The sequence below is a fragment of the Aegilops tauschii genome, chromosome 7, assembly GCF_002575655.3.
Source record: "Aegilops tauschii subsp. strangulata cultivar AL8/78 chromosome 7, Aet v6.0, whole genome shotgun sequence".
Classification (NCBI taxonomy): Eukaryota; Viridiplantae; Streptophyta; class Magnoliopsida; order Poales; family Poaceae; genus Aegilops; species Aegilops tauschii.
Genome location: NC_053041.3, coordinates 558715100 through 558719507, shown reverse-complemented (window position 1 = coordinate 558719507; position 4408 = coordinate 558715100). Strand labels below are relative to the sequence as shown.

At 41.7% G+C, this 4408-nt stretch overlaps 1 pseudogene; it reads left to right on the top strand.

Annotated features, from left to right (window-relative positions):
• Positions 1 to 200: 200 nt before the first annotated feature.
• Positions 201 to 3270, top strand: LOC141027388 (uncharacterized; annotated as a pseudogene).
• Positions 3271 to 4408: the final 1138 nt, after the last annotated feature.

Below are 4408 nucleotides of genomic sequence, written 5' to 3'. Positions count from 1 at the left end.
AATGGCATGCATAGTTTTCTCCGTGCGGCTGAGGCAAACAAGCGGAAAGGTTTTATGTGTTGTCCATGTGATTTCTATAAAAATGATAGGAATTACTCTACCTAAAAAAATCATTCACAGCCACCTGCTTCGGTCCAGTTTCATGTCCGGCTATAACTATTTGGCCAAGCATAGAGAAAGAGGGGTAATGATGGAAGACAATGAAGACGAAGAGGATGATGAATACTATCCTAGGCCCTGAATACGATGGTACTACAATAGGGGAAGAAGCTGAAGAAGAGGCATCGAATGAGCCCGCTGATGATCTTGGTCGGGCTATTGCTAATGCAAAGGGAAAATGCGCAAGTGAAAAGGAGAAGTTGAAGTTGCAGCGCATGTTAGAGCATCACAAAACTTGTTGTACCGAAATTGTTAAGATGACAAGAAAAAGCTGGGTACCACACTCGAATTGCTGCAATGGAAGGCAGAGAATGGTGTATCTGACAAGGGATTTAAAGAGTTGCCGAAAGTGTTAAAGAAGATGCTTCCAAAGGACAATGAATTGCCCGACAGTACGTACGAAGGAAAGAAGGCCATCTGCCCTCTAGGATTATAGGTGCAGAAGATACATGCATGCCCTAATGACTGCATCCTCTACCGTGGTGAGTACGAGGATTTGAATGCATGCCCAGTATGCGGTGCATTGCGCTATAAGATCAGCTGCGATGACCCTGATGATGTTAAGGGCGAGCGCCCCAGGAAGAGGGTTCCTGCCAAGGTGATGTGGTATGCTCCTATAATACCATGGTTGAAACATTTGTTCCAAAACGAAGAGCATGCCAAGTTGTCGCGATGGCACAAAGAAGACCGTAAGAAAGACGAGAAGTTGAGAGTACCGGCTGATGGGTCGCAGTGGAGAAAAATCAAGAGAAAGTGGTCGGAGTTTGCAGATGACACAAGAAACTTATGGTTTGATATATGTGCAGATGGCATTAATCCTTTTGGGGAGTAGAGCAGCAATCATAGCACCTGGCATGTTACTCTATGTACCTATTACCTTCCTCCTTGGTTGTGCACGAAGCGGAACTTCATTATGTAGCCAGTGCTCATCGAAGGCCCTAAGCAACCCGACAACGATATTGATGTGTACCTAAGGCCATTATTTGAAGAAATTTTACAGTTGTGGGATATAAAAGGTATAGGTGTGTGTCATAAGCACAAACAGGAGGAATTTGACCTACGAGCCTTGCTGTTTGTAACCATCAATGATTGGCCTGCTCTTAGTAACCTTTCAGGACAGACAAACAAGGGATACAATGCATGCATGCACCGTTTAGATGAGACAGAATATATATATTTGGATAAATGGAAGAAGAATATGTACCTGGGACATCGTTGATTTCTTCCGATCAGGCATCTCTTAATAAAGAAAGGCAAGCATCTCAAAGGTGAGGCAGATCACCGGAAGAAGCCTGACCACCGTACTGGTGATCATATACTTGATATGGTCAAGGATTTAAAAGTAATCTTTGGAAAGGGTCCTGGCAGACAATCTATTCTGAATGACATTAACGGACATGCACCCATGTGGAAGAAGAAATCTATATTTTGGGACCTACCCTATTGGAAAGTCCTAGAGGTCTGCTTTGCAATCGACGTGATGCACGTGACGAAGAAACTTTGCGTGAACCTGCTAGGTTTCTTCGGAATGTATGGGAAGACGAAAGATACACTAGAGGCACGTGAAGACCAGCAACGTATGCACGAAAAAGATGGCATGCATCCAAAGGAGTATCAAGGGCCTGCCAGCTACGCTCTTACCAAAGAAGAGAAGGAAATATTTTTTGAATGCCTGCTCAGTATGCAGGTCTCGTCTGACTTCTTGTTGAATATAAAGGGAATACTAAATATGGCAGAGAAAATAATTCCAAAATATAAAGTCTCATGACTGCCACGTGATTATGACGCAATTATTTCTCGTTGCATTGAGGGCGCTTCTACCAGAAAATGTTCGATTAGCCATTATGAAGCTATGTGCATTTCTCAATGCAATTCTCAGAAGGTAATCGATCCAGAAATCCTACCAAGGTTACAAAATGATTTGGTCCAATGTCTTGTCAGTTTCTAGTTGGTGTTCCCACCATCCTTCTTCAATATTATGACGCACATCCTAGTTCACCTAGTCGAAGAGATTACCATTCTGGGTCCTGTATTTCTACACAGTATGTTCCCCTTTGAGAGGTTCATGGGAGTCTTACAGAAATATGTTCATAACCGTCCTAGGCCAAAAGGAAGCATCTCCAAGGGCCATGAAACATAGGAGGTTATTGAGTTTTTTGTTGACTTTATTCCTGACCTTAAGCCGATTGGTGTTCCTAAATCGCGGCATGAGGGGAGACATAGTGGAACACGAGGAAAGGATTAAATAATATGTATGGACGGACATTATTTCACTCAAGCACACTACGTGGTTCTACAAAATTCCACCTTGGTGGCTCCGTATATCGAGGAACACATGGATATTGTACGCTCCAAGAACCCGGAGTAGCTGACCCCTGGATTGAACATACACACATGGCAACTTTCTGTGGTTGGTCGCAAACACATCTCATGAATGACAATACTGTTGGAGATGAGTTGTACTTGTTGGACAAGTCACCATCTTCGACTATATTAACTTTCAAAGGGTACGAGATAAATGTGAATACATTTTACATGATCGTCCAAGATAAAAAGAGCACCAACCAAAATAGTGGTGTCCGCTTTGATGCAACAAACAACAATACGAAAAAGGACACATGTTATGGTTACATAGAGGAGATATGGGAACTTGACTATGGACCTTCTTTTAAGGTCCCTTTGTTTCGGTGAAAATGGGTCAATCTGACAGGAGGCGGGGTAAAGGTAGACCCGCAGTACGAAATGACAACAGTGGATCTCAACAATCTTGGGTACACAGATGAACCATTCGTCCTAGGCAATGATGTAGCGCAGGTTTTCTATGTGAAGGACATGTCTACCAAACCGAGAAAAATAAAACATAAGGAAGCGATTGCATCATACAATGAGCTAAAGCGCTACATAGTTCTTTCAGGGAAAATAGTCATCGTGGGACTCGAGGACAAGACAGACCTCTCAGAAGATTATGAAAAGTTCCATGAAATTACTCCCTTCACAGTCAAGACTGACCCAAGCATCCTGTTAAATGATGAAGATTATCCATGGTTAGGGCGCACCGGAGGGAATGTGAAGAAAAAGTTTTATACCCCGAGATCCCACTCTGGGATGTGACCGGCTTCACCGCCATCACTTTCTCTCTAGTGAGTTTCCGTACTTATAGCTGGAAAGTGCCACTTCGGACAAACCAGAGGGAATCTTTATAAGAGCTAGGGCATTTTGGCATTTGAAACATGATTTATTACTGTCCTTTTAGTATTTTAGTTATACAGAGGAGTTAATCAATGCAATTATGTCCAAACAAAATATTTCACTATGTATTTTGCAAGGTTGATCATACGCCGTTAGTCCCGGTTGGTGGCTCCATATAAAATAACAAGGTTAATATAGAAATGTCTTAAACGTCTTGACATAGATGAATACAATAGAAGCATCGGAGATGATGAGAGAGAAACGTTGTATGACATAAAGTTGGAGCTACTGTGTGGTTTCTCTGATCGGAGGACCCCTTATGCCGAGCCAAGTCTAGATGAGAAGTTCAAGTTGCTTTCTGGTGAAACTGAGGACAACATATCAGATGGTAGCATTGTTCAAGTAACTATTTGGCATATACAAGATAACAAAAGAATTTGCACCTTTGATTCTAGTTTGAAAGCCATAGTTATGGGAGACAACTATAGTTTTGGCATATCTCATGAACATCCAGGCACCTTTATATTATCTTACATCAGGAGTACACACCCACATCATGAGTATGTTGGGTTATACCCAAAGGGCTTTAGATTCCGGAAGAATGATTTTGATAGCATTGATCGCCTTGTGACAGCAGGAAAAAGAATCACTCAAAAATCTATTTTTAAACTGACGTTATTCACAAACTAGTGATTCACAGAAATTTCAAAGAATTCAAATTTAAACTATTCAAAATTGAAAACTACTGGCACTAACAGAAAGTTTATCTTTTTTGTGACGTAAAGCAAAAAGATTCAGTTAAAAACTCTAAATATTGCCTGTAAGTACAAACAAAAGTAAAAAATAAAGCAAAAAACAAAAACAGAAGACATGAAAAACACCTTTAGTCCCGGTTGCCACCACCAGCCGGGACTAAAGGTTCCTTCTCCTGCACGGAATTTGGCCGCCGAAAAAACACCTTTAGTCCAGGTGCATGGCTGGAGCCGGGACTGAAGGTCCTGTAGTACCGGTTCCAGCCAGGAACCGGGACTAAAGGTCATCTTGTCTATATATATATATA